This window comes from Chiloscyllium plagiosum, unplaced genomic scaffold, assembly GCF_037043375.1.
Source record: "Chiloscyllium plagiosum isolate Xiang-an unplaced genomic scaffold, Cpla_swu_hap1 HiC_scaffold_20, whole genome shotgun sequence".
Taxonomy (NCBI): Eukaryota; Metazoa; Chordata; class Chondrichthyes; order Orectolobiformes; family Hemiscylliidae; genus Chiloscyllium; species Chiloscyllium plagiosum.
In genome coordinates this window covers 24,340,170-24,359,530 of record NW_028270158.1, presented here as the reverse complement: position 1 = coordinate 24,359,530, position 19,361 = coordinate 24,340,170, and positions in this window count along the sequence as shown.

Below are 19,361 nucleotides of genomic sequence, written 5' to 3'. Positions count from 1 at the left end.
ATGTTGATGTTGGTGTTGGTGTTAGCGTTGGAGTTGATGTTGATGTTAGCGTTGGAGTTGATGTTGGTGTTAGCATTGGTTTTGATGTTGATGTTGGTGTTAGCGTTGAAGTTGATATTGGTGTTAGCTTTGGAGTTGATGATATTGATGTTGGTGTTGGTGTTGATGTTGGTGTTCGCATTGGAGTTGATGTTGGTGTTAGCGTTTGTGTTGATGTTGATGTTGGTGTTGGTGTTAGCGTTGGAGTTGATGTTAGTGTTGCAGTTGATGTTGGTGTTAGCATTGGTGTTTATGTTGGTGTAAGCGTTAGCATTGGAGGTGATGTTGGTGTTAGCATTGGAGTTGATGTTGATGTTGGTGTTAGCATTGGAGTTGATGTTGGTGTTAGCATTGGAGGTGATGTTGGTGTTTGCGTTGGTATTGGTGTTGATGTTGATGTTGGTGTTAGCATTGGAGTTGATGTTGATTTTGGCTTTGGAGTTGTTGTTGGTGTTAGTATTAGTGTTGATGTTGGTGTAAGTGTTGGAGTTGATGTTGTTAGCGTTGGAGTTGATGTTGGAGTTGATGTTGGTGTTAACATTGATGTTGATGTTGATGTTGATGTTAGAGTTCGCATTGGAGTTGATGTTGATGTTAGCTTTGGAGTTGATGTTGGTGTACGCATTAGAGTTGATGTTGGAGTTAGCATTGGAGTTGATGGTGTTCGCGTTGGTGTTGATGTTAGTATTAGTGTTGGAATTCATGTTGGTGTTGGTTTGGTGTTAATGTTGGTGGTAATGTTGGCGTTGATGTTGGTGTTAACAGTGGAGTTAACATCAACATCAACACCAACACCAACATCAACATCAACTCCAACGCTAATACCACCATCAACTCCAACGCTAACATCAACTCCAACGCTAACACCAACACCAACATCAACTCCAACACGAACACCAACTTCAACACCACTGCTAACAGCAACATCAACTCCAATGCTAACACCAACATCAACTCCAATGCTAACACCAACATCAACATCAACATCAACTCCAATGCAAACACCAACATCAACTCCAATGCTAACACCAACATCAACATCAACATCAACTCCAATGCTAACACCAACATCAACTCCAATGCTAACACCATCATTAACACAAACCCAACACCAACATCAACTCCAACACTAACACCATCATCAACTCCAACGTGAACACCAACATCAACTCCAATGCTAACATCAACAACTCCAACGCTAACACCAACACCAACATCAAAATCAACTCAAACGCTAACACCAACATCAACACCAATGCTAACACCAACATCAACTCGAATGCTAACACCAACATCAACTCCAATGCTAACACCAACATCAACATCAACATCAACTCCAATGCTAACACCAACATCAACTCCAATGCTAACACCACCATTAACACAAACCCAACACCAACATCAACTCCAACACTAACACCATCATCAACTCCAACGTGAACACCAACATCAACTCCAATGCTAACATCAACAACAACTCCAACGCTAACACCAACACCAACATCAAAATCAACTCAAACGCTAACACCAACATCAACACCAATGCTAACACCAACATCAACTCGAATGCTAACACCAACATCAACTCCAACACTATCACCAACACAAACATCAACATCAACACCAACGCTAACAGCAACATCAACTCCATTGCTGACACCAACACCAACACCAACATCAACTCCAACGTGAACACCAACATCAAGTCCAACGCTAACACCTACATAAACTCCAACGCCAACACCAACACCCACATCAACATGATGTGGTGTTCGCGTTTGTGTTGATGTTAGCATTAGTGTTGGAGTTAATGTTGGTGTTGGTTTGGTGTTAATGTTGGTGGTAATGTTGGAGTTGATGTTGGTGTTAGCATTGGTGTTCATGTTGGTGTTAGCGTTGGAGTTGATGTTGATGTTGGTGTTGGTGTTAGCTTTGGAGTTGATGTTGGTGTTAGCATTGGTGTTGATGTTGGTGTTAATGTTGGTGTTAATGTTGGAGTTGATGTTGGTGTTAGCATTGGAGTTGATGTTGGTGTTAGCATTAGAGTTGATGTTGGTGTTAGCGTTGGAGTTGATGTTGGTGTTAGCATTGGTGTTGATGTTGATGTTAGTGTTAGCGTTGAAGTTGATATTGGTGTTAGCGTTGGATTTGATGTTGATGTTGATGTTGATGTTGGTGTTGGAATTGATGTTGGTGTTCGCATTGGAGTTGATGTTGTTTTAGTGTTTGTGTTGATGTTGATGTTGGTGTTGGTGTTGGTGTTGGCGTTGGAGTTTATGTTGGTGTTCGCATTGGAGTTGATGTTGTTTTAGTGTTTGTGTTGATGTTGATGTTGGTGTTGGTGTTAGCATTGGAGTTGATGTTAGTGTTGGAGTTGATATTGGTGTTAGCATTGGTGTTGATGTTGGTGTTCGTGTTTGTGTTGATGTTAGCATTAGTGTTGGAGTTAATGTTGGTGTTAATGTCGGTGGTAATGTTGGAGTTAATGTTGGTGTTAATGTCGGTGGTAATGTTGGAGTTGATGTTGGTGTTAGCATTGGTGTTGATGTTGGTGTTAGCGTTGGATTTGATGTTGATATTGGTGTTGGTGTTAGCTTTGGAGTTGATGTTGGTGTTAGCTTTGGAGTTGATGTTGGTGTTAGCGTTGGAGTTGATGTTGGTGTTAGCGTTGGAGTTGATGTTGATGTTGGTGTTGGTGTTAGCGTTGGTGTTGATGTTGGTGTTAGCGTTGGAGTTGATTTTGGTGTTCGCGTTGTTGTTGGTGTTGGAGTTGATGTTGGTGTTCGAATTGGTGTTGATTTAAGCGTTAGTGTTGGAGTTGATGTTGGTGTTGGTTTGGTGTTAATATTGGTGTTAAAGTTGGAGTTGATGTTGGTGTTAACATTGGTGTTGATGTTGGTGTTAGCGTTGGAGTTGATGTTTCTGTTGGTGTTGGTGTTAGCGTTGGAGTTGATGTTGGTGTTAGTGTTGGAGTTGATGTTGGTGTTGGGTTGGTGTTAATGTTGGTGGTGATGTTGGTGTTAACATTGGTGTTGATGTTGGTGTTAGCGTTGGAGTTGATGTTGATGTTGGTGTTGGTGTTAGCTTTGGAGTTGATGTTGGTGTTAACATTGGTGTTTATGTTGACGTTAATGTTGGAGTTGATGTTGATGTTGGTGTTGATCTTAGCGTTTGAGTTGATGTTGGTGTTCGTGTTGTAGTTGATGTTGGTGTTCGTGTTGTAGTTGATGTTGGTGTTGATGTAAGTGTTGGAGTTGATGTTGGTGTAAGTGTTGGAGTTGATGTTGGTGTTAGCGTTGGAGTTGATGTTGATGTTGGTGTTGGTGTTAGCATTGGAGTTGATGTTAATGTTAGCGTTGGACTTGATGTTGGTGTTCACATTGGAGTTGATGTTGGTGTTAGCGTTGGAGTTGATGTTGGTGTTAGCATTGGTGTTGATGTTGATGTTAGTGTTGGTGTTAGCTTTGGCTGTGATGTTGGTGTACGCATTGGAGTTGATGTTGGAGTTAGCATTGGAGTTGATGGTGTTCGCGTTTGTGTTGATGTTAGCCATTGTGTTGGAGTTAATGTTGGTGTTGGTTTGGTGTTAATGTCGGTGGTAATGTTGGAGTTGATGTTGGTGTTAGCGTCAGAGTTGATGATGTTGGTGTTGGTGTTAGCTTTGGAGTTGATGTTGGTGTTAGCATTGGTGTTGATGTTGGTGTTAATGTTGGTGTTCGCGTTGGAATTGATGTTGATGTTAGCGTTGGAGTTGATGATAGTGTTCACGTTGGAGTTAATGTTGGAGTTAATGTTGGAGTTGATATTGGTGTTAGCATTGGAGTTGATGTTGGTGTTAGCATTGGTGTTGATGTTGGTGTAAGTGATGGAGTTGATGTTGTTGTTAGCGTTGGAGTTGATGTTGATGTTAGTGTTGGTGTTAGCATTGGAGTTGATGTTGGTGTTCACATTGGAGTTGATGTTGGTGTTAACATTGATGTTGATGTTGATGTTAGTGTTACCATTGGAGTTGATGTTGATGTTAGCTTTGGAGTTGATGTTGGTGTTCGCGTTTGTGTTGATGTTAGCATTAGTGTTGGAGTTAATGTTGGTGTTGGTTTGGTGTTAATGTTGGTGGTAATGTTGGAGTTGATGTTGGTGTTAGCATTGGTGTTCGTGTTGGTGTTAACGTTGGAGTTGATGTTGATGTTGGTGTTAGCTTTGGAGTTGATGTTGGTGTTAGCATTGGTGTTGATGTTGGTGTTAATGTTGGTGTTAATGTTGGAGTTGATGTTGGTGTTAGCATTGGAGTTGATGTTGGTGTTAGCATTAGAGTTGATGTTGGTGTTAGCGTTGGAGTTGATGTTGGTGTTAGCATTGGTGTTGATGTTGATGTTAGTGTTAGCGTTGAAGTTGATATTGGTGTTAGCGTTGGATTTGATGTTGATGTTGATGTTGATGTTGGTGTTGGAATTGATGTTGGTGTTCGCATTGGAGTTGATTTTGGTTTGAGCGTTTGTGTTGATGTTGATGATGTTATCGTTGGTTTTGATGTTAGTGTTGGAGTTGGTGTTGGTGTTGATGTTGGTGTAGGTGTTAGCATTGGAGTTGATGTTGGTGTTAGCATTGGAGTTGATGTTGGTGTTCGCATTGGGATTGGTGTTGGTGGTGGTGTTGGAGTTGATGTTGGTGTTCGCGTTGGTGTTGATGTTGGTGTTAGCGTTGGATTTGATGTTGAAGTTCGCTTTAAGTTGATGTTGGTGTTAGCATTGGTGTTGATGTTGGTATAAGTGTTGGAGTTGATGTTGTTGATGTTGATGTTGGTGATGGTGTTAGCGTTGGAGTTAATGTTAGTGTTCATGTTGGAGTTGATGTTGGTGTTAACATTGATGTTGATGTTGATGATGTCGTTAGTGTTAGCACTGGAGTTGATGTTCATGTTAGCTTTGGAGTTGATGTTGGTGTTAGCATTGGAGTTGATGTTGGTGTTCACATTGGTGTTGGTGTTGGTGTTCGCGTTGGTGTTGATGTTAGCATTAGTGTTGGAGTTGATGTTGGTGTTGGTTTGATGTTAATGTTAGTGTTAACATTGGAGTTGGTGTTGGTGTTAGCCTTGGAGTTGATGTTGGTGTTAGCATTGGAGTTGATGTTGGTGTTAGGATTGGTGTTGATGTTGGTGTTAGCATTGGTGTTGGTGTTAGTGTTGGTGCTAGCGTTGGAGTTGACGTTGGTGTTCGCATTGGAGTTGATGTTGGTGTTGCATTGGTGTTAACATTGGTGTTGATGTTGGTGTTAGCGTCGGAGGTGAAGTTGGTGTTAGCATTGGTGTTGATGTTGGTGTTAGCATTGGAGTTGATATTGATGTTGGTGTTGGTGTTCGCATTTGAGTTGATGTTAATGTTAGCGTTGGAGTTGATGATAGTGTTCACGTTAATGTTGGTGTTAATGTTGGAGTTGATGTTGGTGTTAGCGTTGGAGATGATGTTGATGTTGGCGTTGGTGTTAGCGTTGGAGTTGTTGTTGGTGTTCACGATGAAGTTGATGTTGGTGTTGTTGTTGGTGTTAACGTTGGTGATAATGTTGGTGTTAACATTGGTGTTGATGTTGGTGTTAGCATTGGTGTTGGTGCTGCTGCTAGCGTTGCAGTTGATGTTGATGTTCGCATTGGTGTTGATCTTGGTTTTCACACTGGAGTTGCTGATGGTGTTAGTGTTTGAGTTGATGTTGGTGTTGGGTTGGTGTTAATATTGGTGTTAATGTTGGAGTTGATGTTGGTGTTAGCATTGGAGTTAATGTTGGTGTTCACGTTGGGGTTGATGTTGGTGTTGATGTTGGTGTTAACGTTGATGTTAATGTTGGTGTTAATGTTGGAGTTGATGTTGGTGTTAACATTGGTGTTGATGTTGGTGTTAGTGTTGGAGTTGATGTTGATGTTGGTGTTAGCTTTGGAGTTGATGTTGGTGTTAACATTGGTGTTTATGTTGGCGTTAATGTTGGAGTTGATGTTGATGTTGGTGTTGATCTTAGCGTTTGAGTTGATGTTGGTGTTCGTGTTGTAGTTGATGTTGGTGTTAGTGTTGTAGTTGATGTTGGTGTTGGTGTAAGTGTTGGAGTTGATGTTGGTGTTAGCGTTGGTGTTGATGTTGGTGTTGGTGTTAGCATTGGAGTTGATGTTAATGTTAGCGTTGGACTTGATGTTGGTGTTCACATTGGAGTTGATGTTGGTGTTAGCGTTGGAGTTGATGTTGGTGTTAGCATTGGTGTTGATGTTGATGTTGGTGTTGGTGTTAGCTTTGGCTTTGATGTTGGTGTACGCATTGGAGTTGATGTTGGAGTTAGCATTGGAGTTGATGGTGTTCGCGTTTGTGTTGATGTTAGCCTTTGTGTTGGAATTAATGTTGGTGTTGGTTTGGTGTTAATGTCGGTGGTAATGTTGGAGTTGATGTTGGTGTTGATGTTGGTGTTAGCGTCAGAGTTGATGTTGATGTTGGTGTTGGTGTTAGCTTTGGAGTTGATGTTGGTGTTAGCATTGGTGTTGATGTTGGTGTTAATGTTGGTGTTCGCGTTGGAATTGATGTTGATGTTAGCGTTGGAGTTGATGATAGTGTTCACGTTGGAGTTAATGTTGGAGTTAATGTTGGAGTTGATATTGGTGTTAGCATTGGAGTTGATGTTGGTGTTAGCATTGGTGTTGATGTTGGTGTAAGTGATGGAGTTGATGTTGTTGTTAGCGTTGGAGTTGATGTTGATGTTAGTGTTGGTGTTAGCATTGGAGTTGATGTTGGTGTTCACATTGGAGTTGATGTTGGTGTTAACATTGATGTTGATGTTGATGTTAGTGTTACCATTGGAGTTGATGTTGATGTTAGCTTTGGAGTTGATGTTGGTGTTCGCGTTTGTGTTGATGTTAGCATTAGTGTTGGAGTTAATGTTGGTGTTGGTTTGGTGTTAATGTTGGTGGTAATGTTGGAGTTGATGTTGGTGTTAGCATTGGTGTTCATGTTGGTGTTAGCGTTGGAGTTGATGTTGATGTTGGTGTTGGTGTTAGCTTTGGAGTTGATGTTGGTGTTAGCATTGGTGTTGATGTTGGTGTTAATGTTGGTGTTAATGTTGGAGTTGATGTTGGTGTTAGCATTGGAGTTGATGTTGGTGTTAGCATTAGAGTTGATGTTGGTGTTAGCGTTGGAGTTGATGTTGGTGTTAGCATTGGTGTTGATGTTGATGTTAGTGTTAGCGTTGAAGTTGATATTGGTGTTAGCGTTGGATTTGATGTTGATGTTGATGTTGATGTTGGTGTTGGAATTGATGTTGGTGTTCGCATTGGAGTTGATGTTGTTTTAGTGTTTGTGTTGATGTTGATGTTGGTGTTGGTGTTGGTGTTGGCGTTGGAGTTTATGTTGGTGTTCGCATTGGAGTTGATGTTGTTTTAGTGTTTGTGTTGATGTTGATGTTGGTGTTGGTGTTAGCATTGGAGTTGATGTTAGTGTTGGAGTTGATATTGGTGTTAGCATTGGTGTTGATGTTGGTGTTCGTGTTTGTGTTGATGTTAGCATTAGTGTTGGAGTTAATGTTGGTGTTAATGTCGGTGGTAATGTTGGAGTTAATGTTGGTGTTAATGTCGGTGGTAATGTTGGAGTTGATGTTGGTGTTAGCATTGGTGTTGATGTTGGTGTTAGCGTTGGATTTGATGTTGATATTGGTGTTGGTGTTAGCTTTGGAGTTGATGTTGGTGTTAGCTTTGGAGTTGATGTTGGTGTTAGCGTTGGAGTTGATGTTGGTGTTAGCATTGGTGTTGATGTTGATGTTGGTGTTAGCGTTGATGTTGATGTTGATGTTAGTGTTACCATTGGAGTTGATGTTGATGTTAGCTTTGGAGTTGATGTTGGTGTTCGCGTTTGTGTTGATGTTAGCATTAGTGTTGGAGTTAATGTTGGTGTTGGTTTGGTGTTAATGTTGGTGGTAATGTTGGAGTTGATGTTGGTGTTAGCATTGGTGTTCATGTTGGTGTTAGCGTTGGAGTTGATGTTGATGTTGGTGTTGGTGTTAGCTTTGGAGTTGATGTTGGTGTTAGCATTGGTGTTGATGTTGGTGTTAATGTTGGTGTTAATGTTGGAGTTGATGTTGGTGTTAGCATTGGAGTTGATGTTGGTGTTAGCATTAGAGTTGATGTTGGTGTTAGCGTTGGAGTTGATGTTGGTGTTAGCATTGGTGTTGATGTTGATGTTAGTGTTAGCGTTGAAGTTGATATTGGTGTTAGCGTTGGATTTGATGTTGATGTTGATGTTGATGTTGGTGTTGGAATTGATGTTGGTGTTCGCATTGGAGTTGATGTTGTTTTAGTGTTTGTGTTGATGTTGATGTTGGTGTTGGTGTTGGTGTTGGCGTTGGAGTTTATGTTGGTGTTCGCATTGGAGTTGATGTTGTTTTAGTGTTTGTGTTGATGTTGATGTTGGTGTTGGTGTTAGCATTGGAGTTGATGTTAGTGTTGGAGTTGATATTGGTGTTAGCATTGGTGTTGATGTTGGTGTTCGTGTTTGTGTTGATGTTAGCATTAGTGTTGGAGTTAATGTTGGTGTTAATGTCGGTGGTAATGTTGGAGTTAATGTTGGTGTTAATGTCGGTGGTAATGTTGGAGTTGATGTTGGTGTTAGCATTGGTGTTGATGTTGGTGTTAGCGTTGGATTTGATGTTGATATTGGTGTTGGTGTTAGCTTTGGAGTTGATGTTGGTGTTAGCTTTGGAGTTGATGTTGGTGTTAGCGTTGGAGTTGATGTTGGTGTTAGCGTTGGAGTTGATGTTGATGTTGGTGTTGGTGTTAGCGTTGGTGTTGATGTTGGTGTTAGCGTTGGAGTTGATGTTGGTGTTCGCGTTGTTGTTGGTGTTGGAGTTGATGTTGGTGTTCGAATTGGTGTTGATTTAAGCGTTAGTGTTGGAGTTGATGTTGGTGTTGGTTTGGTGTTAATATTGGTGTTAAAGTTGGAGTTGATGTTGGTGTTAACATTGGTGTTGATGTTGGTGTTAGCGTTGGAGTTGATGTTTCTGTTGGTGTTGGTGTTAGCGTTGGAGTTGATGTTGGTGTTAGTGTTGGAGTTGATGTTGGTGTTGGGTTGGTGTTAATGTTGGTGGTGATGTTGGTGTTAACATTGGTGTTGATGTTGGTGTTAGCGTTGGAGTTGATGTTGATGTTGGTGTTGGTGTTAGCTTTGGAGTTGATGTTGGTGTTAACATTGGTGTTTATGTTGACGTTAATGTTGGAGTTGATGTTGATGTTGGTGTTGATCTTAGCGTTTGAGTTGATGTTGGTGTTCGTGTTGTAGTTGATGTTGGTGTTCGTGTTGTAGTTGATGTTGGTGTTGATGTAAGTGTTGGAGTTGATGTTGGTGTAAGTGTTGGAGTTGATGTTGGTGTTAGCGTTGGAGTTGATGTTGATGTTGGTGTTGGTGTTAGCATTGGAGTTGATGTTAATGTTAGCGTTGGACTTGATGTTGGTGTTCACATTGGAGTTGATGTTGGTGTTAGCGTTGGAGTTGATGTTGGTGTTAGCATTGGTGTTGATGTTGATGTTAGTGTTGGTGTTAGCTTTGGCTGTGATGTTGGTGTACGCATTGGAGTTGATGTTGGAGTTAGCATTGGAGTTGATGGTGTTCGCGTTTGTGTTGATGTTAGCCATTGTGTTGGAGTTAATGTTGGTGTTGGTTTGGTGTTAATGTCGGTGGTAATGTTGGAGTTGATGTTGGTGTTAGCGTCAGAGTTGATGATGTTGGTGTTGGTGTTAGCTTTGGAGTTGATGTTGGTGTTAGCATTGGTGTTGATGTTGGTGTTAATGTTGGTGTTCGCGTTGGAATTGATGTTGATGTTAGCGTTGGAGTTGATGATAGTGTTCACGTTGGAGTTAATGTTGGAGTTAATGTTGGAGTTGATATTGGTGTTAGCATTGGAGTTGATGTTGGTGTTAGCATTGGTGTTGATGTTGGTGTAAGTGATGGAGTTGATGTTGTTGTTAGCGTTGGAGTTGATGTTGATGTTAGTGTTGGTGTTAGCATTGGAGTTGATGTTGGTGTTCACATTGGAGTTGATGTTGGTGTTAACATTGATGTTGATGTTGATGTTAGTGTTACCATTGGAGTTGATGTTGATGTTAGCTTTGGAGTTGATGTTGGTGTTCGCGTTTGTGTTGATGTTAGCATTAGTGTTGGAGTTAATGTTGGTGTTGGTTTGGTGTTAATGTTGGTGGTAATGTTGGAGTTGATGTTGGTGTTAGCATTGGTGTTCGTGTTGGTGTTAGCGTTGGAGTTGATGTTGATGTTGGTGTTAGCTTTGGAGTTGATGTTGGTGTTAGCATTGGTGTTGATGTTGGTGTTAATGTTGGTGTTAATGTTGGAGTTGATGTTGGTGTTAGCATTGGAGTTGATGTTGGTGTTAGCATTAGAGTTGATGTTGGTGTTAGCGTTGGAGTTGATGTTGGTGTTAGCATTGGTGTTGATGTTGATGTTAGTGTTAGCGTTGAAGTTGATATTGGTGTTAGCGTTGGATTTGATGTTGATGTTGATGTTGATGTTGGTGTTGGAATTGATGTTGGTGTTCGCATTGGAGTTGATGTTGTTTTAGTGTTTGTGTTGATGTTGATGTTGGTGTTGGTGTTGGTGTTGGCGTTGGAGTTTATGTTGGTGTTCGCATTGGAGTTGATGTTGTTTTAGTGTTTGTGTTGATGTTGATGTTGGTGTTGGTGTTAGCATTGGAGTTGATGTTAGTGTTGGAGTTGATATTGGTGTTAGCATTGGTGTTGATGTTGGTGTTCGTGTTTGTGTTGATGTTAGCATTAGTGTTGGAGTTAATGTTGGTGTTAATGTCGGTGGTAATGTTGGAGTTAATGTTGGTGTTAATGTCGGTGGTAATGTTGGAGTTGATGTTGGTGTTAGCATTGGTGTTGATGTTGGTGTTAGCGTTGGATTTGATGTTGATATTGGTGTTGGTGTTAGCTTTGGAGTTGATGTTGGTGTTAGCTTTGGAGTTGATATTGGTTTTAGCGTTGACGTTGATGTTGGTGTTAGCGTTGGAGTTGATGTTGATGTAGATGTTGATGTTAGTGTTAGCATTGGAGTTGATGTTGATGTTAGCATTGGAGTTGATGTTGGTGTTCGCGTTGGTGTTGGTGTTGGTGTTAGTGTTGGAGTTGATGTTGGTGTTCGAATTGGTCTTGATGTTAGCGTTAGTGTTGGAGTTGATATTGGTGTTGGTTTGGTGTTAATATTGGTGTTAAAGTTGGAGTTGATGTTGGTGTTAACATTGGTGTTGATGCTGGTGTTAGCGTTGGAGTTGATGTTGATGTTGGTGTTGATGTTAGCGTTTGAGTTGATGTTGGTGTTCGTGTTGTAGTTGATGTTGGTGTTATTGTTGCCGTTCATGTTGGTGTTCGCGTTGATGTTGGTGTTGGTGTAAGTGTTGGAGTTGATGTTGGTGTTAGCATTGGAGTTGATGTTGATGTTGGTGTTGGTGTTAGCATTGGAGTTGATGTTAATGTTAGCGTTGGACTTGATGTTGGTGTTCACGTTGGAGTTGATGTTGGTGTTGGTGTTGGTGACAGCAATGGAGTTGATGTTGGTGTTTGCATTGGAGTTGATGTTGATGTTGATGTTGGTGTTAGCATTGGAGTTCATGTTGGTGTTTGCATTGGAGTTGATGTTGATGTTGATGTTGGTGTTAGCATTGGAGTTGATGTTAGTGTTAGCATTGGAGTTGATGTTGATGTTGATGTTGGTGTTAGCATTGGAGTTGATGTTGGTGTTAGCATTGGAGTTGATGTTGCTGTTAGCATTGGTGTTGAAGTTGGTGTTAGTGTTGGAGTTGATGTTGGTGTTGGTGTTAGCGTTGGAGTTGATGTTGATGTTGGAGTTGATGTTAGCGTTGGAGTTGATGGTGGTATTAGCGTTGGAGTTGTTGTTGATGTTAGCATTGGTGTTGATGTTGGTGTTCACGTTGGAGTTGATGATGGTGTTAGTGTTGGAGTTGGGTTTGTGTTAATGATGGTGTTAGCATTGGAGTTGATGTTGGTGTTAGCATTGGAGTTGATGTTGGTGTTTGCATTGGAGTTGATGTTGATGTTGATGTTGGTGTTAGCATTCGAGTTGATGTTGGTGTTAGCATTGGAGTTGATGTTGATGTTGGTGTTGGTGTTAGCGTTGGAGTTGATGTTGGTGTTCACATTGGAGTTGATGTTGGTGTTAGCATTGGAGTTGATGTTGGTGTTTGCATTGGAGTTGATGTTGATGTTGATGTTGGTGTTAGCATTGGAGTTGATGTTGGTGTTAGCATTGGAGTTGATGTTGATGTTGGTGTTGGTGTTAGCGTTGGAGTTGATGTTGGTGTTCACATTGGAGTTGATGTTGGTGTTAGCATTGGAGTTAATGTTGGTGTTGGCATTGGTGTAGATATTGGTGTAAGTGTTGGAGTTGATGTTGGTGTTAGCATTGGTGTTGATGTTGGTGTTCGTGTTTGTGTTGATGTTAGCATTAGTGTTGGAGTTAATGTTGGTGTTAATGTCGGTGGTAATGTTGGAGTTGATGTTGGTGGTAGCATTGATGTTGATGTTGGTGTTAGCGGTGGATTTGATGTTGATGTTGGTGTTGGTGTTAGCTTTGGAGTTGATGTTGGTGTTAGCTTTGGAGTTGATGTTGGTGTTAGCGTTGGAGTTGATGTTGGTGTAAGCATTGGTGTTGATGTTGATGTTGGTGTTAGCGTTGAAGTTGATATTGGTTTTAGCGTTGACGTTGATGTTGGTGTTAGCGTTGGAGTTGATTGTGGTGTTGATGTTGGTGTTAACATTTGTGTTGATGTTGATGTAGATGTTGATGTTAGTGTTAGCATTGGAGTTGATGTTGATGTTAGCATTCCAGTTGATGTTGGTGTTCGCGTTGGTGTTGGTGTTGGTGTTAGTGTTGGAGTTGATGTTGGTGTTCGAATTGGTCTTGATGTTAGCGTTAGTGTTGGAGTTGATATTGGTGTTGGTTTGGTGTTAATATTGGTGTTAAAGTTGGAGTTGATGTTGGTGTTAACATTGGTGTTGATGTTGGTGTTCGCGTTGGAGTTGATGTTGATGTTGGTGTTGATGTTAGCGTTTGAGTTGATGTTGGTGTTCGTGTTGTAGTTGATGTTGGTGTTAGTGTTGCCGTTCTTGTTGGTGTTCGCGTTGATGTTGGTGTTGGTGTAAGTGTTGGAGTTGATGTTGGTGTTAGCATTGGAGTTGATGTTGATGTTGGTGTTGGTGTTAGCATTGGAGTTGATGTTAATGTTAGCGTTGGACTTGATGTTGGTGTTCACGTTGGAGTTGATGTTGTTGTTGGTGTTGGTGTCAGCAATGGAGTTGATGTTGCTGTTTGCGTTGGTGTTGATGTTGATGTTTGTGTTGGTGATAGTGTTGGAGTTGATGTTGGTGTTAGCATTCGAGTTGATGTTGGTGTTAGCATTGGTGTTGATGTTGGTGTTAGCGTTTGAGTTGATTTTGATGTTGGTGTTGGTGTTAGCGTTGGAGTTCTTGATGTTAGCATTGGAGTTGATGTTTGTGTTTGCATTGGAGTTGATGTTGATGTTGGTGTTAGCATTGGTGTTGATGTTGGTGTTCACGTTGGAGTTGATGATGGTGTTAGTGTTGGAGTTGGGTTTGTGTTAATGATGGTGTTAGCATTGGAGTTGATGTTGGTGTTAGCATTGGTCTTGATGTTAGCGTTAGTGTTGGAGTTGATATTGGTGTTGGTTTGGTGTTAATATTGGTGTTAAAGTTGGAGTTGATGTTGGTGTTAACATTGGTGTTGATGCTGGTGTTAGCGTTGGAGTTGATGTTGATGTTGGTGTTGATGTTAGCGTTTGAGTTGATGTTGGTGTTCGTGTTGTAGTTGATGTTGGTGTTATTGTTGCCGTTCATGTTGGTGTTCGCGTTGATGTTGGTGTTGGTGTTCACGTTGGAGTTGATGTTGGTGTTAGCATTGGAGTTGATGTTGATGTTGGTGTTGGTGTTAGCATTGGAGTTGATGTTAATGTTAGCGTTGGACTTGATGTTGGTGTTCACGTTGGAGTTGATGTTGGTGTTGGTGTTGGTGACAGCAATGGAGTTGATGTTGGTGTTTGCATTGGAGTTGATGTTGATGTTGATGTTGGTGTTAGCATTGGAGTTCATGTTGGTGTTTGCATTGGAGTTGATGTTGATGTTGATGTTGGTGTTAGCATTGGAGTTGATGTTGGTGTTAGCATTGGAGTTGATGTTGATGTTGATGTTGGTGTTAGCATTGGAGTTGATGTTGGTGTTAGCATTGGAGTTGATGTTGCTGTTAGCATTGGTGTTGAAGTTGGTGTTAGTGTTAGAGTTGATGTTGGTGCTGGTGTTAGCGTTGGAGTTGATGTTGATGTTGGAGTTGATGTTAGCGTTGGAGTTGATGGTGGTATTAGCGTTGGAGTTGTTGTTGATGTTAGCATTGGTGTTGATGTTGGTGTTCACGTTGGAGTTGATGATGGTGTTAGTGTTGGAGTTGGGTTTGTGTTAATGATGGTGTTAGCATTGGAGTTGATGTTGGTGTTAGCATTGGAGTTGATGTTGGTGTTTGCATTGGAGTTGATGTTGATGTTGGTGTTAGCATTCGAGTTGATGTTGGTGTTAGCATTGGAGTTGATGTTGATGTTGGTGTTGGTGTTAGCGTTGGAGTTGATGTTGGTGTTCACATTGGAGTTGATGTTGGTGTTAGCATTGGAGTTGATGTTGGTGTTTGCATTGGAGTTGATGTTGATGTTGATGTTGGTGTTAGCATTGGAGTTGATGTTGGTGTTAGCATTGGAGTTGATGTTGATGTTGGTGTTGGTGTTAGCGTTGGAGTTGATGTTGGTGTTCACATTGGAGTTGATGTTGGTGTTAGCATTGGAGTTGATGTTGGTGTTGGCATTGGTGTAGATATTGGTGTAAGTGTTGGAGTTGATGTTGGTGTTAGCATTGGTGTTGATGTTGGTGTTCGTGTTTGTGTTGATGTTAGCATTAGTGTTGGAGTTAATGTTGGTGTTAATGTCGGTGGTAATGTTGGAGTTGATGTTGGTGGTAGCATTGATGTTGATGTTGGTGTTAGCGGTGGATTTGATGTTGATGTTGGTGTTGGTGTTAGCTTTGGAGTTGATGTTGGTGTTAGCTTTGGAGTTGATGTTGGTGTTAGCGTTGGAGTTGATGTTGGTGTTAGCATTGGTGTTGATGTTGATGTTGGTGTTAGCGTTGAAGTTGATATTGGTTTTAGCGTTGACGTTGATGTTGGTGTTAGCGTTGGAGTTGATTGTGGTGTTGATGTTGGTGTTAACATTTGTGTTGATGTTGATGTAGATGTTGATGTTAGTGTTAGCATTGGAGTTGATGTTGATGTTAGCATTCCAGTTGATGTTGGTGTTCGCGTTGGTGTTGGTGTTGGTGTTAGTGTTGGAGTTGATGTTGGTGTTCGAATTGGTCTTGATGTTAGCGTTAGTGTTGGAGTTGATATTGGTGTTGGTTTGGTGTTAATATTGGTGTTAAAGTTGGAGTTGATGTTGGTGTTAACATTGGTGTTGATGTTGGTGTTCGCGTTGGAGTTGATGTTGATGTTGGTGTTGATGTTAGCGTTTGAGTTGATGTTGGTGTTCGTGTTGTAGTTGATGTTGGTGTTAGTGTTGCCGTTCTTGTTGGTGTTCGCGTTGATGTTGGTGTTGGTGTAAGTGTTGGAGTTGATGTTGGTGTTAGCATTGGAGTTGATGTTGATGTTGGTGTTGGTGTTAGCATTGGAGTTGATGTTAATGTAAGCGTTGGACTTGATGTTGGTGTTCACGTTGGAGTTGATGTTGTTGTTGGTGTTGGTGTCAGCAATGGAGTTGATGTTGCTGTTAGCGTTGGTGTTGATGTTGATGTTTGTGTTGGTGATAGTGTTGGAGTTGATGTTGGTGTTAGCATTCGAGTTGATGTTGGTGTTAGCATTGGTGTTGATGTTGGTGTTAGCGTTTGAGTTGATTTTGATGTTGGTGTTGGTGTTAGCGTTGGAGTTCTTGATGTTAGCATTGGAGTTGATGTTGGTGTTTGCATTGGAGTTGATGTTGATGTTGGTGTTAGCATTGGTGTTGATGTTGGTGTTCACGTTGGAGTTGATGATGGTGTTAGTGTTGGAGTTGGGTTTGTGTTAATGATGGTGTTAGCATTGGAGTTGATGTTGGTGTTAGCATTGGAGATGATGTTGATGTTGATATTGGTGTTAGCATTGGAGTTGATGTTGGTGTTAGCATTCGAGTTGATGTTGGTGTTAGCATTGGTGTTGATGTTGGTGTTAGCGTTTGAGTTGATTTTGATGTTGATGTTGGTGTTAGCGTTGGAGTTGTTGTTGATGTTAGCATTGGAGTTGATGTTGGTGTTCACGTTGGAGTTGATGATGGTGTTAGTGTTGGAGTTGATGTTGGTGTTGGGTTTGTGTTAATGATGGTGTGAGCATTGGAGTTGATGTTGGTGTTAGCATTGGAGTTGATGTTGATGTTGATGTTGGTGTTAGCATTGGAGTTGATGTTGGTGTTTCATTGGAGTTGATGTTGATGTTGATGTTGGTGTTAGCATTGGAGTTGATGTTGGTGTTAGCATTGGAGTTGATGTTGCTGTTAGCATTGGTGTTGAAGTTGGTGTTAGTGTTGGAGTTGATGTTGGTGTTAGCGTTGGAGTTGATGTTGATGTTGGTGTTGATGTTAGCGTTGGAGTTGATGGTGGTATTAGCGTTGGAGTTGATGTTGGTGTTGCGTTGGTGTTAACATTGGTGTTGATGTAGGTGTTAGTGTCGGAGGTGATGTTGGTGTTAGCATTGGTGTTGATGTTGGTGTTAATGTTGGAGTTGATGTTGGTGTTGGTGTTCGCATTGGAGTTGATGTTGATGTTAGCGTTGGAGTTGATGATAGTGTTCACGTTGGAGTTAATGTTGGTGTTAATGTTGGAGTTGATGTTGGTGTTAGCGTTGGAGTTGATGTTGATGTTGGTGTTGGTGTTAGCGTTGGTGTTGATGTTGGTGTTAGCGTTGGAGTTGATGCTGATATTGATGTTGGTGTTGGTATGAGCATTGGAGTTAATGTTGATGTTAGCGTTGGAGTTGATGTTGATGTTGATGTTGGTGTTCGCATTGGAGTTGATGTTGGTGTTAGCATTGGTGTTGATGTTGATGTTGGTGTTGGTGTTAGCGTTGGATTTGATGTTGAAGTTCGCTTTAAGTTGATGTTGGTGATAGCATTGGTGTTGATGTTGGTATAAGTGTTGGAGTTGATGTTGTTGTTAGTGTTAGAGTTGATGTTGATGTTGGTGATGGTGTTAGCGTTGGAGTTTATGTTAGTGTTCATGTTGGAGTTGATGTTGGTATTGATGTTGGTGTTAACATTGATGTTGATGTTGATGATGTTGTTAGTGTTAGCACTGGAGTTGATGTTCATGTTAGCTTTGGAGTTGATGTTGGTGTTAGCATTGGAGTTGATGTTGGTGTTCACATTGGTGTTGGTGTTGGTGTTCGCGTTGGTGTTGATGTTAGCATTAGTGGTGGAGTTGATGTTGCTGTTGGTTTGATGTTAATGTTAGTGTTAATATTGGAGTTGGTGTTGGTGTTAGCGTTGGAGTTGATGTTGATGTTGATGTTGGTGTTAGCATTGGAGTTGATGTTGGTGTTAGCATTGGTGTTGATGTTGATGTTGGTGTTGGTGTAGGTGTTAGCATTGGAGTTGATGTTGGTGTTAGCATTGGAGTTGATATTGGTGTTCACGTTGGAGGTGCTGATGGTGTTGATGTTTGAGTTGATGTTGGTGTAGGGTTGGTGTTAATATTGGTGTTAATGTTGGAGTTGATGTTGGTGTTAGCGTTGGAGTTAATGTTAATGTTGGTGTTTGCGTTAGCATTGGTGTTGACGTTGGTGTTAGCGTTGGAGTTGATGTTGGTGTTCACGTTGGGGTTGATGTTGGTGTTGATGTTGGTGTTGATGTTGGTGTTAACGTTGGTGTTAATGTTGGTATTAATGTTGGAGTTGTTGTTGGAGTCAACATTGGTGTTGATGTTGATGTTGGTGTTGGAGTTGATGTTGATGTTGGTGTTGGTATGAGCATTTGAGTTAATGTTGATGTTAGCGTTGGAGTTGATGTTTATGTTGGTGTTGGTATGAGCATTGGAATTAATGTTGATGTTAGCGTTGGAGTTGATGTTGGTGTTCACGTTGGAGTTGATGTCGGTGTTAATGTTGGAGTTGATGTTGGTGTTGGGTTGGTGTCAATGTTGGTGTTAATGTTGGAGTTGATGTTGGTGTTAGCGTTGGAGTTGAAGTTGATGTTGGTGTTGGTGTTAGCGTTGGTGTTGATGTTGGTGTTAGCATTGGAGTTGATGTTGGTGTTCACGTTGGAGTTGATGTTGGTGTTGATGTTGGTGTTAACATTGGTGTTGGTGTTGATTTTGATGTTAGTGTTAGCATTGGAGTTGATGTTGATGTTAGCATTGGAGTTGATGTTGGTGTTCACGTTGGTGTTGGTGTTAATGTTAGTGTTGGAGTTGATGTTGATGTTCGAATTGGTCTTGATGTTAGCATTAGTGTTGGAGTTGATGTTGGTGTTGGTTTGGTGTTAATATTGGTGTTAAAGTTGGAGATGATGTTGGTGTTAACATTGGTGTTGATGTTGGTGTTAGCATTGGAGTTGATGTTGATGTTGGTGTTGATGTTAGCATTTGAGTTGATGTTGGTGTTCGTGTTGTAGTTGGTGTTAGTATAAGTGTTGGAGTTGATGTTGGTGTTAGCGTTGGAGTTGATGTTGATGTTGGTGTTGGTGTTAGCATTGGAGTTGATGTTAATGTTGATGTTGGTGTTCACGTTGGAGTTGATGTTGGTGTTAGCGTTGGAGTTGATGTTGGTGTTAGCATTGGTATTGGTGTTGGTGTAAGTGTTAGAGTTGATGTTGGTGCAAGCATTGTAGTTGATGTTGATGTTGGTGTTGGTGTTAGCATTGGAGTTAATTGTGGTGATCACGTTGGAGTTGATGTTGGTGTTAATGTTGGTGTTAACATTGGTGTTGATGTCGATGTTGATGTTAGTGTTAGCATTGGAGTTGGTGTTGGTGTTGGTGTTGGAGTTGATGTTGATGTTGGTGTTGGTATGAGCATTGGAGTTAATGTTGATGTTAGCGTTGGAGTTGATGTTGGTGTTCACGTTGGAGTTGATGTCAGTGTTAATGTTGGAGTTGATGTTGGTGTTGGGTTGGTGTCAATGTTGGTGTTAATGTTGGAGTTGATGTTGGTGTTAGCGTTGGAGTTGGTGTTAGCGTTGGAGTTGATGTTGCTGTTAGCATTGGTGTTG